The sequence below is a fragment of the Nomascus leucogenys genome, chromosome 19 (assembly GCF_006542625.1).
Source record: "Nomascus leucogenys isolate Asia chromosome 19, Asia_NLE_v1, whole genome shotgun sequence".
In the NCBI taxonomy this organism is placed as follows: Eukaryota; Metazoa; Chordata; class Mammalia; order Primates; family Hylobatidae; genus Nomascus; species Nomascus leucogenys.
In genome coordinates, this window is record NC_044399.1 from 5,529,914 (window position 1) to 5,552,390 (window position 22,477).

Here is a 22,477-nt window from a genome sequence, read left to right on the forward strand (position 1 = left end):
CTCTGACACCTCCTGGAAATTCTGTGTGCATGACTACAAGCAACATTTGAATGCTTGGCTGAGTTCAGGAGAGGGACTCTGAGCAGCCAGAGTGAAGAACAAAGTGTTGGGAGATACTGGAAGGACACAGGAATGCAGGGGACAGGAATGCTTTTCTATTTTGTGCATCGGGGGATTGGGGGCAATCACCACAGGAGACAAAGTTGGGTCCTTGAATCCTTGGGTCAGAAATCAAAACTTACTCCCATCTTCTGCTCCACCTACCCAACTAAGCCTGACCCTGGCTGGGCTACACCCTCACTGAAAAGTATGCAAGAAAAAAACCTGCCTACTAGCTTAGAGGGCTGGAATGAATCCCAGGCTGTGTCTACGTGGGTGTCAGTGGGGACTGAGTAAAATACAGGCTGCAGGAACTTCCCTGAACGTTTGTAACCATGGACCTAACTCATAAAGGATTAGGGCTGGAACTGAGATTATCAAGGTTGTGAACCTCTGGTGCACCTGCTGGAAACACATGCAAACCACTCCTGAATAATGAACTCCCCAGCATCCCCACACCCCAAATTCGTGTGGAACAAGTATGCTTAAAATGCTTAGAGACATTATAAAAAGGAAACGTAGTTGTCAGAAAAGACAAAGGATGCTTCAAAATACAAGATAGATTTTAGAAAAAATTGAATGGAACCTGTTAAAAATGTAATCATTGAAATTGGGATAATTCAAATGAGAGGAACAGCACAAATGATGCCAATGAAAAAAAGAATTAATGGGTGGTAAAATAGATTAGAATAATTTATCCCATATTGAACAAAAGGAGATACAGAGATTTTACCTCATAGTTTACCTGTTAGAAACCTCATAGGTTACCTGTTATAAACCTACCTCTAATCAGAGGACCAAAGAAAGAAAAGAGAAAAAAGTGGAAGAGAGCCAATATTCATAGAAATAATACATATTTTTTTCCCACAACTTATGAAAGAATGGAGTCTGGAGAATCAGGAATGTCAGTAAGTCCTAAGAAAAATAAGTCCTATTGAGTACATACCTAAACTCATTACAGTGAAATTACATGCTACCCAATACTAGACATGATTAAACACACACACACACACACACACACACACACACACACTGAGATAAAACAGACTCCCAGTAAAGAAAAACAAATTAGTCTGATAGTAGACTTCTCAACAGTCATCAGGGAGGCTGGGGTTTACCTTGACTGCCTAAATTAAAGTCCATTCCCAAGGACATCTCAAATGGCCAAGTAACCAGTCCCTGCTTGTTTATAGAGTGTAAAAGTTGTTTAGATTTGCTATGGACCGCCTCTCTACCTCCACCTCACTGAGCTCTGAGGCAAATGGATTCCCCTATTATAAACTAGGAATGAGTGTCTGAAAGAAGCCTTTTCTGATTCCCTGTAAAAGTTCATTCATCAGGAGGAAGGGGAATCATCCCAGCCTTCACTGCCTGTGGACGGCAACAACTTCACTGTGGAAGACACTAGTAGGTAAGAAGTTGCTCATGGAGCCCATATGATTAAAGGCAATATTGAACCTGACTCCTTGGTTGCCTGTCTCCTTCCCCTTTCTACAGGAGAAGTAAAGGCATCTTTTAAGGACAAAGATGACAGTCTTCGTGCCTGGCTGAGTCCTTGCTTAGAGACATACAGAATAATAGAAGAAACTTAGAAGGATAGTAAATTGATATGTTTTTATTTGCCCCTGAAATTGTGTTCCTTTCTAGCCTGTTCCTCCCAAGAATGAGCCACAGAGGGTGTTGCCCACAGAAGGAGGGAGTCGATTCTCATCTGAGAACAAATGATGAATTCTATATTTTAAAGGTGGATTTTCTTGATCTCCTTAGTCAGACTTAGTTTTGAAAATCAAACTTTGTAGAGAGAGAAGAGATTTAGAAATTTTAAGTCACCCCTTCTGAATGCCAAGGCTTTGGCCATATCAATTATTTATTTATTTATTTATTTATTTATTTATTTATTTATTTATTGAAATGAAGTTTCACTCTTGTTGCCCAGGCTGGAGTGCAGTGGTGCAATCTTGGCTCACCACAACCTCTGCCTCCCAGGTTCAAGCGATTCTCCTGCCTCAGCCTCCCGTTTCTGGGATTACAAGCATGTGTCGCCATGCCCGGCTAATTTTGTATTTTTGGTAGAGATGAGGTTTCTCCATGTTGGTCAGGCTGGTCTCGAACTCCCGAACTCGGGTGATCTGGCTGCCTCGGCCTCCCAAAATGCTGGGATTATAGGCATGAGCCGCCGCACCCGGCTGCGCCATATCAATTTAATTATGATCATCGTGTTAGTGTTTTCCACAGACAGTCTCCTGAGAGTAGAGAGAGGGAGACTGAGAGAGAGGTTGAGGCTAAGGTCTGTTAGAACCTTGGACTTGTCCTGGCAAAGTGGAAACCCTGGAAAAGAAAGAGAGGAGGTATAAGGTGCTGGCTGTGGAGGGTGGAGAAAGGTTTGGTGGGTTGGTGTCACATAGCTTTTTCCGTAGCTACTTTATTGTATTATTGCTTTAACATCGCTTTCTCAGAACTACTCTGATCATCTGACTCTCAATATACCCTTCCTCCCCATCCATAGCCCTATTTTATTAGGCTTTCTTTGCATTAATTCTTGTGTCATACTGACATTTGCTGACAGGGTTATTGTCAGCTCCCTCACTGGAACATCTTCTCTGTCGTCTCTCCAGAGTCTGGACGCTGCTGACCATAATGTTTATTCAGTCAATGACTGGGAAGGAAGCTAACATTCAAAGGTGCTTTGCTCTGCTTGCCTCCAGGACTGGGGCAGGAGAATGCCTTGTAGAGTGTGCTTTATGCCATTATGGTCAAACTAGCATAGTCAGCCAAAAGAGAGGTGCCCACATAGATCCCCCTGAAGAAGTCACTGATGTGAAGGTGGCAAAGTATAAGAAAGACAGAACCAATCTGGGTCCGCTGGGTTAGACAGAGATCAGCTCTGCACTCCTAAGGCCATGGGAACCTGTTCCTGAACCTGTAGAGCATCAGTTTTCTGTTCTACTCTGAGTTGTACCACAATTAGAAGCATCATTATGTGGAAAGGAATTCCCAGAGGTTCCTAAACATCCTTCTCCTCCTTTAACAAATAAAGACACATGCATCTTGCATTAATACTGTGGAATAAATAATGAATTATAAATGGAATAGAAATTATAATACAGTGATGTGATGTCTGCACAGATTTTTATGGTCCCTGGAGTCAGTCCCTTTAGAAATGTACATTATTTTCTCTATTTAAAGATATTCACAACTCTTTGTTAATCCAGCTCACCATACTCATCTAGGGACACTGGGAGGGAAAATGTATTTGGAATTCTACGGGCTCCATTCTTCCATTGCTTTTCAATTAGAGACACCATTCGTCTTGTGTGTTTTATCTCTTGGAGCATTCTCCCATGTGCTGCTGGAAGATAACACTCTTTTCAGGTCTCTGAAGTTGCTGGGTTTTACTACGTGTCTCCTGACACCCATAGGTGTATGTAATCTCACTGTAACAGAATGTTGTCATGTCTTGTTGACTAATTAAGCATCCTTGTTCCAAATCTCAGTAGCTGAAAGTTCAAGTGTTAAATGGTGGGATAGTGAATCCAGGAGGCAGTGAATGAGGAGGCGACTCGGGCCCTGGCTGAGTTTTTACTTCTTGTTCTTCTGTTGTATTATTTTGTCTCTGTTTTGCCAGGTGCTGCCTGGTTAAAGATGCCAGTAGGCTCGACACAGAGCCAAATATATTGTCCAAATGTGAGATTAGAAATTAGATCATATGTGATAAAAGACAGCAGTTTATTTTAGCTTGGTGTTATATCAGGAAAGTATGAAATAATATAATCAATTTATTTGCTTACTCAAACAAGCAGTGTCTGCTGTGTGCCAGACACAGGAAAAAAAATACCAGGGCTGAAATGATCCATAAGACAAGATTCTTGCTCTTGAAATACACAATCCAGTGCGGGAGGAAGACAAGTAGTTGCTGGTTATAGGACAGCATCATGAGAATTGGGGGAGAGATTTGTTTATGATTCTTGGAAGTAGGAGTTGAATTCAGGGAAGGTGGCATTTGAGCAGTGTGAGGACCTGTTGGATGAATAGTGGGAATTGAAGTAGGAGAAAAACAGAATTTAGAAGATCATGAAGGACTTTCCACTCTACGGCAAAAACTTGGGCTTTTACTCAAGGACTTGAGGAGCTGTTGAAGATTTCAACTGAGAAGCTTCAAGAGGAACCTTGAGACTGAGCTAGTGCCCCTTGATGGCTGTGTGAAAGGATGGACTTCATGGGAGGAAAGAATTGGACAAGCTGAGAGGACTCTAAAGAAAAAGAAAAGAGGCACTGAAAGACTGGGCTGAACAGTGACGATAGACTCTCAGGTTATGGAAGAAGCATGTAAATGGGGCTGAGCAGGTCGCTGGAGTTAGGAGAGTTGGAGTCTGCTTTGGCTACCTTGCATGGAAATGATGCTGGTTGTTAAACCAAGGAATACAGGAAAAAAAAGACACCGTTTAGAGATGACATCATGATTTCGGTGTGAGTCAATTTCAGTTTGAGGCACCAATGAGACACTCAGGAGGAGTGGGCTAGTTAGCCACCCACCAGTGCCCGGAGCTCAAGAGGAATGTCAGGGCTGGGATGAAGGTAAGTCAGAAACACTCCAGGACAGCTAAAGACCAAGTCTACATGCAGTGAGAATAACAGTAGCAAGATATAACTATATAACACTGGTCAATAATAAAATTTAAAGCAAACAAGAAGAAAACTAGGAAGGTAGACTTGGAGCAAGCATGTAGAGAGATATGAGAGATCCAGAAACAAGTCATGTCCAGAAAGTTAACATGGGGAGAGAGTGGATATACGATTTTCAGATACCACAGAAAGTGTCTGTCCTACTAGCATACAGCCCTATCCATTGGTTACTAGGCGAGGCAATAGATGTGTTAGTTAGCTGGGTTGTGGGGATATTTCAAAATGTATACATATATCAAAACACACCTTGTACACGTTAAATAAATAAAATTTCAATTTATCAATGATACACCATTAAAGCTAAAAACAAACAAACAACAACAAAAAAAATGTGGCCAGATGCAGTGGCTCAGTCCTATAATCCCAGCACTTTTGGAGGCCAAGGTGAGCGGATCTCTTTAGTCCAGGAGTTTGAGACCAGTCTGGGCAACATGGTAAAACCCCATTTCTACGAAAAATGCAAAAACATTAAACGTGGTGGCACATGCCTGTAGCCCCGGCTACTCTGGAGGCTAAGATGGAAGGATTACCTGAGCCCAGGAGGTCAAGGCTTCAGTGAGCCATAATCACACCACTGCACTCTAGCCTGGGTGAGAGAGTGAGACCCTGTCTTTAAAAAAAAAAAGAAAAGAAAAAGAAAAAGAATGGTAAGGAATTGTCAATGAATGTATAGGGGAGAAAATGAAGCAGAAAAGACTATTTCTAAGTTTTTCAGCCTCCTTGTCTTGGAGAACGAGGGATTCTTTGATAGAAATAAGACTCTGGAAGAAGTAGTGCTTCTCAGCTTATAAAAGTGCCTTTTTAAAAAATGGTGATTCCAATTTCCCAAAGAAGAAATAGTTTTAGAGTGTACCAGAGGACTACTATAAACATTACACCTAATATGTCTCTTTAAATGTTGTGTATTCACTTAGCAATGAACTTTGCACACCTTCATGTTAGTCCCTCAGTGAATACTCACTCGCTTTCACACCGCTATGCCGCCAATGCAATTACCATTCCGGTGCAAACCCAACTGTGGTGGTCCTACCTCACCTGTCAGGAGCAATTTAATAACAGAGAGCAGCACTGAGGTCTCATGTTACTAATATTTCATTACATTTACAAAAGAGACAAGAGTGCATTCATTAGTATACTGTGAAATATTACCATAAATAAGGAAAATTAAATTATACTTGTCAAAATAAAAGAACACTGCACATACCATGATTCAGGGTCCTTAATTCTTTTAATTATGTTTTTTTCTTACTTGCTAATTTGTGAAATTTGCTAACTCACAATGGGCTCCCTTGTCATTAGTGAGAATGAGTCTGGTTCTGCTGGAATACAAAGGGCTTTGCACACCCTACGTAGCATGGGTCCTGGCATTCTGTACCTGGAGCACCATGTTGACTGATTGGTGCTTTTTTTCATGTCAAGCTTGTTGCAAGCTACATATTAATTATCACCTTTTGAAATTGGTGATTAGGAGATGAATGTTATCCCAGTAAATGGAAGTATACCATTTTGCTCTAAAATAGAAATTCCAGCGCAGAGTTGTAATAGCTAAAATGTTGCCTTATTTTTAGTGTTGTGCCTTGATGTCTAATGTGTGTTTTCTATGAATGCAAAGAACAGACAATTGTGCTAGTTTCAAATTTATTGCTCTGCTGAGTCCACATTAATGATCCATCACCTAGAAAAATACAGAAGTCATTTTGGCCTATGTGAAGCATGGTAAAGTTTTAAATCCAGGCAATATTTATTGGATACCTACTTTTCGTATGTATGCATTCTCTAGCAATTGTATATAAATTATCTGATTAATCCTCACAATATTTCAGTGAGTTAGGCAGTTTGAGTTTCCTTTTATGAATAAGGAGTCTCAAAGGAGTTAAATAGACTTCCCAAATTCACGCACCTGGTGAATGACAGATGAGAACATACATCTTTCCATTACGTGTTTTACCTCCTCATGGCTTGATATCAGCTTATGTCAAACTGCCTGTAGATTGTATATTATTGTTAAGAAACACATGGATTTGGATGATAAAGAAATAAGATACATGAAGAGAAAGACTGGAGAGGGGGCGTAGGGGACTCGTTAGCAGCAGCCATTAAGGAAAGGCTTACGTAGCTGTGTCATTTCTAATTTTCATTCTTATTTTGTTGGAAAAAGAACGATGTTTAAGAAAATTGAGAAAAGTAAAATGACAAAAGAAATACCTGTCAGCATTGAATTTGGGTTTTTTTTCCTTTTAACATTTTTCTCCAGGCACCGAAGATGTTAAAATTCTTTTGTAAGGCCTTTGACAGGGCTCTGATCGGATAGAATTTCACACCCTTCCCAGAATGTTTGCTGACACTCTGGAGCATTCTATGAAAGAGGGTGCAAAGAATCTTGCCTGACTCCCTCCAAGAGTAGGTCACATAGGTTTCCTCCTGTTCCCTCTCTGACATCTTGGTCCGTTGGTGTTACTATAACAAATTACCATAACTGGGTGGCTTAGAAACAGCCAACATTTATTCTTCACAGTCTGGAGGCTGGAAGTCTGAGACCAGCGGCCAGCATGGTCGGATTCTGATGAGAGCTCTCTTCCTGACTTACACATGGCCGTCTTCTGGCTGTGTTTCCACGTGGTAGGGAGAGAGCAAAAGAGGTAACAAGCTCTGTTGTGACTCTTCTAAGGCCACTAATCCTTTTCATGAGGGCTCTATCCTCATAACCTCATCTCATCCTAGTTAGCTCTCAACGGCCCCACCTCCTAATACCATCACATTGGTAGGGTAGGGTTTCAATATATGAATTTGGAAGGATACCAGCATTCAAACCATAACGTCTCCCTTGGGCTATGCACAAAGGGAGCCCAGAAATCTCACATAATGAGTGTTCATTCTGCTGCTGCTGGACTGGAGATGCCACATAGAGGGGGAGAAGCTGAGGAGCCCAAGGTATTCCCAGTAGTAACACCAGTTCTGTGAGTCTGCAAGCCTTAAAACCACTGCAGTGCCCAGCCTTGAGCCAGCTCAGCTTCCTCCAGCAGAAGCAGAGAGATGGTGGCATCATGTAAACCCTCCCAATGGCAGATTTTTGAGAAAAATAAATGTTGATTTTGCTTTAAGATACTACATTTTAAGTAGTTTGTCACATAGTCATAGTAACTAGAACACACTCTTGTGATATTTTTGTATCAGAGATCATAATTTAATGTGTATATTGTTTAAAAGAAAGGCTATTCCTGATACATTTCTATGGTGTTGTTACAATAATGTTCATATAACAAGAAAAAAATTTGTGCTGAAACTGCTTACTTTTAAACTTCTAATACAATCATGAACAATATTTGTTTAACAGAGATTTACTGTGGCCAATACAATAGGTTATGTTTTGCTGAGATGATCTTTAACTCACTCAAGGAAAAATTCTAGAAGTTAGGCCTGTTGATAACCTTCTGTTTAAATAATTATATATATTTTTATATAATACCTAATACTTCCCAATACTCAGAAATGGAATTTATTTCTTTTGCCAATTAGTGATCATCGTACCAGGTAACACTATCTTCCAAAAAGATACGAGGTTAATGTTTTTTCAAAGCACTTGTGTATCTGATGAGAATGTAAAACAATCTGATCAACTATAATTCTTAGATCTCAAATTTCCTACTCCAAAATTCTAGAGCTGTGCTGGATAAGCTTTTTAGCACTTAACGTCGAGGCGAAGTATAAGTCTAGTGTTGTTTGCCTTTGTAGGTGATCATCTCACAACTCACGCAAACTAAATAAATGCATATAAGATTTTTCTTTTATTAAAACACCAACAGAATCAGTTTGGGTATGGATCTGGCAAACATCTTGGAGTCTCATCTTTACATATGCAGCTCTTTATAAACCCATGGGTCTCCCAAATGATGCTCAGTGTCACTAATTGCTGGCACAGTCCCCACCCAGCACCTCTGTGTCCCCTTTTTTCTGTACCTAGGAACATGTCCCCTTTCATTTACCTTCCTGTGGCTCATTCCCCTTCTCAACGTTCAGGGCTCTGCTACCCCACACAGGTTGACCCTGATCGCATGATCTAAGGGGAGCTTCCAGCGTCTCCCTTAACACTTTACCTTGTTTTATTTACTTTAAAGCATTTGTCACTATCTGACAATATTCTGTTTCTTCAGTTGTTTGCTTGTTTATGATGTTTCTTCTCCTATTCGAAATAAAACCCCATGACAGCAGGATACTTTTGTGTTACTCATTAAGTTCTTCCCTACAGCCTAACACTATGCCTGGAAGATAGCAATTGCCTCATGTATATTTTCAAAAGGATGAATGAATGGAGAAATGAATGGATGGATAGTTGATATCCTGCACAGAAATGCCAAACATTTTTTGATTGAGATTTTTGATCCCTGCCAGCCGTCATCAATCCCTGTCCTCTCACCTTGTTTAGCTCTCGGTTCTTTTCTTCCTATATTCCAGGTCGCATGGGCTTGATCCACAATGACTCAGCTTTCAGCCACAGCAATTGTGCTATGCTCAGCCGTCAAGTGTGTTTTAAATCTCCTACTACATATTTTAAAAGTTTTTCTGCCATCCTTTGTACCCCTTTTTAAAAACTTATCCAGGATGTGGTATGAAATCTCCAGTACCTCTTGGCACACACGAATGTGTCTTTTTCTGTTTATTGTTTTCCCTCTGAGGGTTGTAGTGTTCAGCTGGTTACATCAAGAGAAGTACTGGGCTGGGACCATTAAAAAACAGTGTCACGAAGCAGCACAAAGGAGAAAACAACACTGTTTTCTGAATGTTCGTGCTTGGAATTTCTCTACTGCAGGGAAAATGAGACGGGGGAGGGCCCTTCTTATCTATTTTCAGATAGACATCTCACAAATGTGTAAAAAATATAATCCTTTTAGTTCCACTGGCCTTGTAGTTGTTGTAAATGCATCTTAAATTCCTAAATGATTTTTAAATTACATTATGTCTTTCAGTGGTGTAGGCTTTGATTTCTGAGGCTGTTAGCCAGATACAGGCTTTAACAAACACTCATGTTCTTTTGTCTTTATGTCTTTATTTTAAAATTACACATATATATGTATATATGTATGTATGCATAAGTATCTGGTGAGTGTAAGAAAAATATCAAAGAGAAGAATTTTTCTCATTCTGTCTTCAAATAGGTAATACTTCACACATTGAGGTATGCTCATGGAGAGTAGCAGGTAATGCTTTTGAAACTGAAAGATTTGTCTCTGAGTTCCAACAATTGTCTTAGCAGACAGAGTTTCAAGGTCATCAAATCTGTATCCGTTGGTGGGATAGAAGATGTCAATCACATTGCATTTGAATCAGAACCTGTCATTGTCAATACAGACAAACTGCAGGCTACTCTCTCTCTGTCTGGCCCCTGGAAACTAGGCTTAATGTTTTGCCAAAAAGTGGGTGTTTGCTCTTGAGCCTAGAGTAAAGGTTCTCACTTCAACAACACTTTTAGCTACTCTCCAGAAAAGCCAAGCCTCATACTGATGAGAAGAAGAGAAGGAAGAGAAATGGGAAGGGGATAATTAAAATACTTTCCTACAAGAGGAAGTAAACAACGATTCTTAAGTGCCATTACATGACAGGCACCATACTGAGAACTTTGGATGTGCTATCTCTTTAAATTTATTTGAATAATAATCAGCATATAGAAATTCAACATGGATTCTGCACCACTTCTTTCAGTCCTTTCGGATGGTTTTTCATTTGTATGTGTAATACCTTGAAAGTTACTTAATCTCTCATTAAGTTGCTGAGGTATGCCTTTTAATATAATATTTGCATAGGCCGTGAACCCGAATGAATAAAAGGAAAATCCCAAGATCTAGAACATTGTTTTAGAATTGATGCCTACCCAACACCTTGTCCTGAGTTTACTTAGCAGATAGAAAGGAGTTACATACACAATGAACATTTAAGGATTGAATTGTAGTTGAAGTAACTGTGATGAGTAAACAAAAAATGCCAGAAGCTCACTGCCTCCTCCACCCCCACAGCACCCGATGCAGTCCAGAGGCAAATTTCTATGTTAATCCACTTATTATATTATTTTTATGTATTTATACGTATAGCACGTAGCGTATCTAAGCTCACGTCTGTCTTAGGAATTGGAATTTTAGCAGACAGAGAGATTATCACCTTAACTCTGTGGTGTTCAATCTTTTGGCTTCCCTGGGCCACATCAGAAGAAAAAAAATTGTCTTGGACCACACATAAAATACACTAACACTAATGATAACTGATGAGCTAAAAAAAATGCCAAAAATATCACAATTTTTTTTATTGCTTGAGCAATTTTTTTTATTATTATTATACTTTAAGTTCTAGGGTACATGTGCACAATGTGCAGGTCTGTTACATATGTATACATGTGCCATGTTGGTGTGCTGCATCCATTAACTTGTCATTTACATTAGGTATATCTCCTAATGCTATCCCTCCCCTCTCCCCCCACCCACGACAGGCCCTGTTGTGTGATGTTCCCAAAAATATCATAATGTTTTAAGAAAGTTTACAAATTTGTGCTGGGCTGCATTCAAAGCCATCCTGGGTTGCTTGTGGTCTGCAGGCCCCAGGTTGGACAAGCTTGTCTTAAATGAAGTTTACAAATAGTTACAATTATGTTTAGTGCTACAAATTAGAAGTATATGCTAATATGTAATTGACATGGTTTGGCTGTGTTCCCACCCACATCTCACCTTGAATTATAATAATCCTCACATGTCAAGGGTGGGGCCAGGTGGAGATAATTGAATCATGGAGGCAGTTTACCCCATACTGCTCCCATGGTTGTGAATAAGTCTCATGAGATCTGATGGTTTTATAAATGAGAGTTTCCCTGCACAAGCTCTCTTGCCTGCCGCCATGTAAGATAGGACTTTGCTCCTCATTCATCTTCAGCCATGATTGTGAGGCCTACCCAGTCATGTGAAACTGTGAGTCAATTAAACCTCTTTGCTTTATAAATTACCCAGTCTTGGATATGTCTTTATTAGCAGTGTGAGAATGGACTACAGGAAGATATAATCCAGTCTGAATGATACAAATTTCTGTGTCTAATACCTGAATATCTGAACTGTACTTGGTCACTAAGTTGCCATCTGCCTCTTAGGTACTCCTGGAGTGGGCAAGGATACCTGCACGCTAGCACTGGCTGATGACAGCTTTTTTCCCTCTTGAAAAAATGGCCATTCTGATAAGATGGCTTCTTCAACAAGCTAATAATCCCTGAAGTCTAGTTTCTTTCTATGGCTTTTTGGAAAAAAGATACATGAGACTCTTGGAATATAAGCAAAAACTTATAAAATTCAATGTTGACCCAACTTGGTGTATTTTTCTCACACTCTAAAGAGTAGTAAGGATGATAAGATGATGAATTCCATGTATTGAGGAAAACGTAGGTGCAAAAGTGAGATACTTGTAAGTGGCTAAATTTTACGTTTCTCTATAACCAATGTGTTCCTGCGTGTTTTTACATCGGCCTGTGTGTGATTTAGGGCTAGAGGCTTTGGCCTAACTATTGGAAGCCTGGAGCTGTTTATTCTGGTTCTGTTACTTTATGTGTGAACACAGCAAACTTTATAAGAATATTTTCCCAGATACACTTTTCATTCATTTATCCGCTCAGCAAGCTGTTTGGAGCTAATCACTGTGGAGGACAAGACATGGTAATTTTATCATTAATTGTCATAAAATATAGATTTAAAATTGTATTGATTAAAAATAAGTATGTAATGAGAACTTTCTAAAGCTGGTCAAATTCAAAGACTTGGTCCCTAAGGGAGATTAACATAAGCCAACCCTTCTGGTGGTAAATTCTCAGTGCCAAGAAAGAAGTCTGTAGAAAAAAACATACTGGGGCACAGCCAGGGTGTGGTCAGTTCCACCTGTAGGGCTCAGGAAAACATTCATTAAAAAGATATAATTGAGACAATTTCTAAATAGCAGTCAGTGTTTTAAAGGCAAATAAGGGCCAGGAAGCACACACTAAAAGTCTGAGAAACCATACAGCTTGGCTCATTCTGGGAATACAAGCATTTTGGAATGGCTAGAAGAAGAGGGAGTGAAAAGATTTTAAACATGAGATTATTATAAACTGCATCTATTAAGCAGTTGTGTTTTAAGTTACTCTCTTTAACAGTAAAATTATAAACTCACTCACTTGGCCCATCAAACCTAGAGAGACACTGTCACTATTTGATTTTATAACAATGGGAGCAACGCTCATGGTTACATAAAGAGCTCAAGGTTACAGAGCTAAGAAGTGTAGAAATGCATGTTCTTCTCAGACAACTTGTGTTCTTAACCATTACATACTCCAGAGAGAAAAAATATCCCAGCAGTCTCATATACAGGCTAAGGATTTTGGACTTTTCTGTATACTTTAGCAAGCTCTCCATTAGCAATTGCATTTGGAAGGGCAAATGAGAGAAGGTGGAAGGTTGACTTCAGAGAGAACAAGAGATAACTTCACTGGTCACGGCAAGAAGGGCTGACATTCTCCAAAAGGTAGGAGTAGTGAAAATGGAGAAGAAGGGTCAGATAACAGGGCTGTTAGCATGACCGATTTTATGAGTTTCGGAAACTGATTAAATGCAGCAGAGGAGGGAGAGGTAGGGGAGAAACCTAGGATGATGACAGAATAGATGAACATAAATATCTCCAAGTCAAGATTATATAAATCAGTTGGTAAAACCAGGATTCAAAATTTTCATTAATACTTCTTGCTGGCTGTGTCTACATTCACGCTATAAAATCCACAGTCTCTCCCATCCTACTGGAAGCCCTATGGCACATTTGAAGCAATCCCCTTGGTTTCCATGGAGCATCTGCCATTCCCCTCTGGTTCCATCGACTGATTATAAAAATGTCTCTCTTGTCATCTATATTAGTTTGCTCGAGATGCTGTAACAAAAAAGCACAAACTGGTGGCTTAAGCAACAGAAACTTATTTTCTCAGAAGTGTGGAGGCTAGAAGTTTGATATCAAAGTGTTGGCAGGATTAGTTCCTGCTAGGGGCTCTGAGGAAGAATCTCTCAGGACCCTCTCAGCTTCTGCTGATTTGCTGGCCATCTTTGGTGGTCCTTGGCTTGTAGATCTATGCCTATGTGTCTGTCTCCAAATGTTCCCCTTTTATAAGGATTAGACCATGGACCCACATTACCCAAGCATGACCTCATCTTAACTGACTACATCTGCAATAACCCTCTTTTCAAATGATGTCACAAATAAGGTATGGGCTTTAGGACTTCCACATATGAATTTGTAGGGAGCACAATTTAGTGCATAACACCATCTAATACCAAAAGCACCATGTATGTTCACAATAAAAGAGAAGGCACTCCCATCAATGGCCTATGCTTGAATTATCACCACTGTTGATGTCCACCTCACTCATGCCAAAACTGCCATACCCAGTGTTTTCTGCAGGAGAACATTTCCTGTACATCAAACCACAGGCACAATGTCATTCATATCTCAAGGATTCAACCTCTCCAGGAGATCAAGCATGACCCATGGGGTCTGGACCAGAGAGCAACTGAGAAGAAGACCCTTGTTTGCTTCGATGATTTTTATCCTTGCTTTACATGGAGAGAGTAGGTAGGGGAGAAAAAGGCATATATGGCTTTGGGGCCATCTGGGTGCCTTGGAGAATATGGTTCAATTCCCTCTTTTCCTCTTCCAATAGTCTAATATATTGTGTAGCAATATCACATAAAGGTGCAGAAGGAGGAGGCCAAATGTAAGTGTGGGTATTTTGAAGGAATCTTTGGTGATTCTGAAATAACTTCCATTGAGGACCACTCTTCCTCACAATCACTCCTTTGATCCATTCCATTCAGTTCTGTTCTAGCCTTGGCTCATGGTCCTTGCTGTGGTCTCAGTGTTTGTGTGCCTTCATGATTCATCCTGAAACTTAATACCCAGTGTGGTGCTATTATGAGGTGAGGCTTTTAGAAGGTGATTAGGTCATTGAGGCTCCATCGTCATAAATGAAACTAGTGTCCTTATAGTTGAGGCCTGCGAAAGCCCTTTTGCTTTTTCTCCATGTGAGGACACATAGAAGTCACCATCTATGAGGAACAGGCCCTCACCAGACAATGCATCTGCCAGCACCTTGATCTTGGACTTTCTGGCCTCCAGAACTGTGAGCAACAAACTTTAGTTTTTTATAAATTGCCCAAAGATTTTTTTCCCCAGACTTTTATTTTAAGTTCAGGAGTACGTGTGCAGAATGTGTAGGTTTGTTACATAGGTAAACGTGTGCCATGGTGGTTTGCTGCACAGATTAGATCATTCCATAACCCAGGTGTTAAGCCCAGCATCCCTTAACTATTCTTCCCGATGCTCTCCCCCTCCCACCCCCGCACCCTGCAACAGGGCCCAGTGTGTGTAGTTTCCCCCAATGTGTCCATGTGTTCTCATCATTCAGCTCCCACTTATAAGTGAGAACACACAGTATTGTTATTTTGTTAGAGTAGCCCAAATGACTTAAAACATATATATAGGTTCCACCTTTTTTTTTTTTTCCTTTTAGGAAGTTTTCTTTCAGAGTCTTTTCTATACAGAGATGCACCATTTTCCAGACATAGACAGACATACCTACATTTGGTCATAATGTTTCTTCCATCTTTTGTGGTTAAGTTTCTCCTTTATTCCATAAATATTTTCTGAGCAAGTTGCTTCACCCTGTAGTTTTGAAAATATCCTCATTGTGACCTTCACCCTGGTGAAGCAACTTGCTCAGAAAATAGCCAATAGCAATATGGATTATTTGTCTATGGACGAATCAAATGGTCCAAAAGCAATATGGACTATTTACCTATTAGAATATGAACTCTCCACGTTGCATAGTTAATTATGTCCTATGGTGGTTGGTTTGCTCACAATCCTTATGAAATATGTTTGCCAAAGAAAGGAATAGATGTAAATTATACATCTCCATATCTCCACTTTTCCATATCCACATACCCATATCTCCACTACAGTCGTATCTCCACTTTGCAGCATATGGAGCCTCAGAAAAACTAAATAGCTCCCCCAAGACACCAAGCTAGGAAATTTATATTCTTTTTCTAAACCACACCTGATGTAGAAATTGCTGCTTCTTATGTCATGTCACCATACAAGGTCACAATGAGGATATTTTCAAAACTACAGGCTTTTTATTGTCTGATATCTTAGAACCAATTCCAAGGGGAGCAATGGATTTGGGTCTGGATGCTGTAGAATGTGGTCAGTATTTAAGTTATTCTGTGGAGGGTAACTAAGATATTGAGTGTAACAGTAGTGAGTTCTTTGATTGTGGATTTAGTCAAGGCTAGGCTAGGTGATGTTATGGCCCAGTGGCCGGGCAGATAGTTAGACAGTGCCTAACTCATTATGGATATTCAATATTTGTTGAATAAATAAATGAATGAATGAAGCATCATTGGCTTTAAACTGCCTCTTAACCCTTAGACACTGAGTCTATGATTCTCTTGTTCTATATCTAGCCCTATGTAAAAGCAGTATCTGTCTAAAATTTATGTGTTGTGTGAAATCCTTCATTGCTAGCTATGCCATAGACCCACATTCTGACATTCTGAAAGAGGAAATTCTCTCTGAATGTTCAATGCTGATACGTATTAGCTGGCTGGCATCATTCACGCCATCTGTTAGAGTGGCATTATGCCTAATTGCAAGGTGGCCTGACAGTTTTAAGGGACTCTGCATGCCAATCACATTTGAGTTTAGCTAGCTAACCTGCAGAACCCAGAGCATAACAATCTGAAAAAAGTTTCCCTGCTGGTAAAATGCAACTTCAAGTGAAAAGATCATGCCTCATTAAAAACAGCCATATTTTTGACAGTGGTAGGTATCCTTCATATAGCCTCTATTCAGTTTACCTTTCTCTAAATGACCACTGCTATGGTGATCTCATGCCAAAGAGAAAAAAATAATGGACAAAGGCCGCATCTTGTCCAGCCAGAACCACTGACGCTTTACAAATACTCAAAATGTCTTCAACTCTCCTGCTTGGAAACAAATGTACCAAGCTGCCTGAATTTTACAGCATTGTCTTCCTATAATAAGCAAACATCTGTTACCCTAAAATTCAGTTTATCTTTTGGAAACGATGCAGTAGGAGACTTGATATGAGTGAATTTGCTTACCTCCTGGAATTGTCATGGAAAAGACCCAACATAAGCATTAAAATATGTAGATTGCAAAACAGGAAATTAAACTGCTTTCCTAACTTTGAAAATCTGAAGGAGTATGTTTAGGTTTAGAGCTGCTGGTTACAGATGAGAAAGTAGGCTCAGAGATGTTGAAAAATGATTCAAGATCAAATAGACATCTAAAGCAGAACTGAGATTAAAACCCAGGGCTCTTAACTCCTAGAACACACTTCTTCTAATACACAGTTGAAATGATGTTGATTTTTTTTTTAGTAAAAAAGGTAATTATGGCCTTTAAAGAATCATAGATTCACCAAAGCGTGTTTTTTTCCCTTTTATTTTTCTGTTACTTCAATCGCCAGTTTTTTTTTTTGCATAATAAAACCCAACTGACCGTGCACACAAATGTATTTCATCAGTAAAATGACTGTAAAAAATATTTTGAAGATTTGGTATTCTTCATTTTATAACCAAAGCCTTTGAAAAAATTAATAAGATGACTGCATCTTTTATTTTTATTAAGTAATCATTATTTTGAGCCAAGCCGTCATCATATTTCCTGTGGACAGATGCTTTTGTGTTCCTGTATATTCCATAATACAGTGCTGAATACATAGCAGGAACTCAACATTCTGGACTGAATGTAGATTCGTGAAATACGGAAGAGTAGGGAAGATAGAAATGGAAGGCGAAGAGAAGGAACAGGGTCAATAGACGTAGATATGAATGATATCTCTTTTTAAAATAAACCCAAATTCTAGAGGGCAATATTCCTCACATACTGTTTATATTACAGCATTCTCTACTTAAATATACTTGTGTGCCTTCATGGCTATCTGTAACTAACACATTGCATGAGCTGAACTTGACAGGCAAGTTAAGAAAGTTTATTTTTCTCTCATCACCATCTTCAAACCCAATTCATTGTTTTTTATTTCTTTCTGATATCCCTGAATGGGTAGTTTTAGTAGCTTTTTGATCATGTTCAGGCATTAAAATGAACTCATTTCAGTTACTGAAAATTCCAGGCTAGTGTAAATAAATACTTTTGTCTCACATATTTGTTTGAAATGATCCACAATCACACAGTTTATGTCTGACTCAGTCTCTGCAGCCTTCAGAGGAAAGCTGGGGTAACGTGCTCTTAGGTTTCATCTTACATTACATCTTCTGGGTGTTACCTGTAATTCCTCTAAAGAGGTGCTGCAAGGGCAATGTCCTATGTGATTAGCGACCTCTGTGCAGTTCCAAAATGCTGGCTGGCTCACCTTGGAGCACTTGTTGTGGGTTTATTTAAGGTATAACTGATCCTCTGTCTTATTCCTGTCCTCCTGTCATTGAATAATGCATTTGTTCCTGGTATGGGTGATCCACCGCCTTTGGTTCAGCTGGTTTCCTGGGAGTCTCCCCTTGCCAAGAAGAACTACCAGGCATTCTCACTGTTCTAACAATGTAGGCACCTCCCAATGGAATAGAGATATCTTTGAAGGGAAATGCGCACCCTCCCGCACCCTCCCAATGAAATACAGCCACCCAAGAACAATGCAGACACATCTCTATGACAATGCAGGCACCCACACCCCTACCCCAAGTGCAATCTGGGAACCTCCTGAGAGCTCTTCACGCTCCACCTCAGAAGAAAGCAGGTGTCTGCATGAGTTAGCTCCCGAATGCGCTGGCAGCTTATTTCCATGCTGGAGTGGGGGAATGAATTAGCTTCCAATTTCTTTTCTTGATAGACACCTGCCCTTTCCCTGTGGCACCAAGACCATCTCCATCACTTGTGCTAATGTAGTGTTCATTCCTAGGCACTCCACACCCTGCCTTCCCCTATTTCTAGCTTTGATCAATTTCTACTCTCCTCTTTTTTGAAGTTCAAAGACGGGTGATAGATCAAGGATCTTAGAACAAGCTTTGATGACTTCTTAGCAACTGCTACAGAGAATGAGTTCAGCTACCCTTTAAAAAAACTGAGGTAATTGTCACCTGGGTATTTGGTTTCATGGCCATAGTAAAAGCTCTAAAGATTGGCACAATTATTGGATAATCAGTTACACTTATTTATGTCAAAACTTGGTCTGAAAAGATTCTGAAATGGTTCCTTAGAAAGAAAATGTACAATTACTCGTGCATTATATGCAGCTGGATGGTTTTGTTAGGAATTCACTCATTCCACATGCTTAGTATTTTTCTTTTTTTAAATACTTTAAGTTCTAGGGTACATGTGAACAACATGCAGGTTTGTTACACAGGTATACATATGCCATGTTGGTTTGCTGCACCCATTAACTCGTCATTTACATTACATATCTCTCCTAATGCTATCCCTCCCCCTGCCCCCCACACCATGACAGTTCCCGGGGTGTGACGTTCCCGGCCCTGTGTCCAAGTGTTTTCATTGTTCAATTCCCACCTATGAGTGACAACCACATGCTTAGTATTCTGTATTACGAAATGATTCAAGGTACCTCTGGTTATAAATGTCTTTTCTACTAGACAAAGAACGTGCAATAATACATTTGTAAAAGGTTTCTTCGATAAAATGCAGCATTGTCTTATTAAAGTTCCTGGGAAAGCAATGCGTCAGTGTCTTGATGACTAACAGAGGCCGGTGGTGCTGCAGAAAGTGAAAAGCAGTCAGTGCAAATTGAAGGCCTTGCAGTTCACTTAACTTTAGCATGCGTAAGTAGCCATAGCATCTAGAGAGCTTTACTTTTCTGATCTATAAAACAATGAAGATTAAATGCATCTCAAAGAGTTGTTTTAGGGTTTTTACAATGTATCACATGTAAAATCTTCTGACTGTCACATAGCCAAAAAAATTGTAACCTATAAAAGCATCACATGTTATTTATTAAAATCGGATTCTTATGTAAGTAAACACACATTTCAAAAAAGGCATATCTTTTGTATTCGACTTATAAAACCAGGGTGAATTTCATCTACCCATATTATATAGATGAGAAAAGTTAACCCAACTATGCTTTTGCCTGATAGGTAAGAACATTTCTTTGAAGACAAGTCTTAGGCCCACAGTTTTTATCTTATATCATGACTGGTGAATAAAACTACTTTGCAAAGCCAGAATGTTCTGTGATTGCTGTCTGGGTCAATTATAATCATTTGGCCAGTGCCTCTGCTTCTTGCAGGGAGGCCATGTCGATAAGCCAAGCCCTCCAAGGCTTCATGTGGCTGCAATTAAGGCTCACCCCGCCCCTTGTGTTTTCAGAAGCTAGGCATATTGTGGAGAGTAGAGAGAGAAAACAGGGAAAGAAATTACCAGCATTCCAGGAAATACGCCTGCTGTGCTGCAGCCTTCTTCACTTCGATGATGACTTTTATTATGTTCTATTGATTTTCATGTTATTTCCCATTTTTGAGCAGAATGGCTTGAAGCAATAGCAGCAATAAAGCAATGTTTCTGTCAGTCATCTTTGTCTTTCTCACCCACACACATGTTATCTCTATCACATACACATAAACACACATAATTCTTCTAAGGGTTGCATTTCCAAATATAGAAAATAAGACTAAGATTTCTAGAACAATCATAGGAGCACGCCTAGAAGGCTTTAATATTGAGCATGATGCCTAGAATACATGTGAAAAGGAATGTTGAGTGCACTGACCTGCACATATCCTGAGAGTGAGGGTGACTGGCGTGGTTCCAACGCCTTTGGTTTTTAGTCTAAAAACACCATTAGAGTCTCACTAAAGTTGCTGCTCCTTGCTAGACTGTGTGACTGTGCTGAAGAGTGTATGCAAAGCAACACTGAAGAGAAAAACGGGGTGGGATGAGCATAAAACCAGGACGGCCTTAAGAAAGCAATTTGTGATTGGCAGAAGGATAAGATGCCCACTCAGAGAGTCAGCCCCATGTGTACACACCAGGTACAACCTCTGGGACCGTGAATGGGATAGAATATCACTCCCATGAAGAAGGCAGGTTATTATAGCACAGCCAGCTTATAAAAGGGAGATTGTCCAGGACAGCACTGACCTAATCAAGAGAGACAAGGTTCATCCTGAATAAAGAGGTCTGAAGCATGCAAGAGCGTTTTCTCAAGGAAGATTTTACCCATTGCTGGCATTGAAATGAAGAGGACCAAGTGGCAGGGAATGTGGGTGGCCCTTGGGAGCTGAGAGTGGCCTCTGGTTAACAGCAAGGAAAGACAGAGTGGCCACAGTGCTATTCCTTTCCAAGCAACAGAATTTTGCCAACTACAAAATCTAGCGCAGAAGAGGATCCCAAGTTTCAGAGGAGAGGGCAGCCTGACAACACCTTGAATTTTGCCTTATGAGACCCTACGCAGAGAACCCAGCCATATCATGGCTGTACTTACAGAATCGTAAGCTAATAAAAGGCTGTGTTTTTGTAATGCCAATAATTTACATTAACTTATGAATTCTATCCCCTAAAATTTATTGTTTTGATGATCAAAATTCAATGTTTTTATTATCGTATTCACAAAGTTGTCCACTATTTAATTTCAAAACATTTTCATCACCCCCCAGAGAAACCTCATACTCACAAGCAATTGTTCTCCATCCTCCCTCCACCAAACCCCAGGCGACCTCTAACATACTTTATGTTTTGATTCCATTTATACATTATAAAATATAAATGGAATCAAAACAGAAAATGGAATCATATAATATGTGGCCATTTTGTTTTTGATCCTTTCACTTGGCATAATGTTTTCAAAGTTCATAGCGTTGTAGCACGCACATTACTCCATTCCTTTCCACGGCTAAGTAAAAGGTTTTCATTTTATGAATATACTGCATTTTATTTACCTATTCATCAGGTGATTGACATTTGGATTGTTTCTCTTTTTTGGCTATTAGGAATAATGCTGTTATGAATATCTTTGTGTAAGTGTTCGTGTGAACATGTTTTCAGTTCTCTTGGAGTTCCACTAAGAGTAGAATACTGAGTAGTATGATAACTCTATTTAATATTTTGAGGAAGTGATAACATATTTTCCCAAATAACTATTATTCTGCTTTCATATTAGCAATATTTGAGGGTCCCAACTTCTTCACCTTTACGCCATTGCTGTTGTCTATTTTTCTGTGAAAACATGGGTATTCAGATTCTTTTTCCATTAAAAAATAGACTGTCATTTTATTGTTCAGTTGTAAGAATGTATTTGTATATATATATATATATACACACACACATATATACACAAATTATATATAAATGTATGTTCTGGATACAATCCCATATCATATGCATAATTTACAAATATTTTTCTCACATTCCGTGAATTGTTTTTTCACTTTTTGAAGTTGTATTTTGAAGCACAAAAGTTTTTCATTTTGATAAAGTCAAATGTATCTGTATTTTGTTTAGTCACTTGACCTTTTGCTATTATATTTAAGTGACTATTACCTAAATCAAGATCACCAAGTTTTACTCTTAGGTTTCCTGCTGTGAGTTTTACAGTTTTAGTTCTATAGTTAAGTCTCTGATCAGCTTGGAGTTAATTTTCCTGTACGGTGTGAAATAGACATGT